Genomic DNA, 458 nt, shown 5'->3' on the forward strand with positions numbered 1-458 from the left:
ATCTCTCACAGTCTCGACTCTTCCCCTCCCATTCTTCTCCCTTTCTCTCTGATGCCTGCCTGCTTTTTGTCCCGTCTCTCCTACCTTCTGGCTTAGAACCCGTGAATATTTACACAGGTTATAATCTATTTAAATCAACAAGCTGCCTCATGTACACCAAAGACATAATGGAAAATGTAAGCAACACATCTCCTGGCTGCTATTACCTGAACTGATAGGCACTCATTTAGGAAGCTTTCAAATATGTTATCCACTGCTATCTTTGAAAGTCCCAGGGAGTAATTATTTACCAAAATGGGTATAGTACTATGCTTGATGACCTATCTAAGACATGAATCTCTGAACTATGTTAATGATTATTATCTGAAACTAAGATGACTTTCTAAGAACTAACCATCAGATCCAATCAACAGAAAACATGGATGCAAATCGTGGAAATCTAAATGAATGATAACACT

At 38.2% G+C, this 458-nt stretch overlaps 1 protein-coding gene across 1 annotated transcript in view; it reads right to left on the bottom strand.

Moving 5' to 3' along the window:
• zbtb17 (zinc finger and BTB domain containing 17) overlaps window positions 1–458 on the bottom strand; it is a 40,809-nt gene that overhangs the window by 35,441 nt on the left and 4,910 nt on the right. The window lies entirely within an intron of this gene.

This window comes from Narcine bancroftii, chromosome 2 (assembly GCF_036971445.1).
Source record: "Narcine bancroftii isolate sNarBan1 chromosome 2, sNarBan1.hap1, whole genome shotgun sequence".
Taxonomy (NCBI): Eukaryota; Metazoa; Chordata; class Chondrichthyes; order Torpediniformes; family Narcinidae; genus Narcine; species Narcine bancroftii.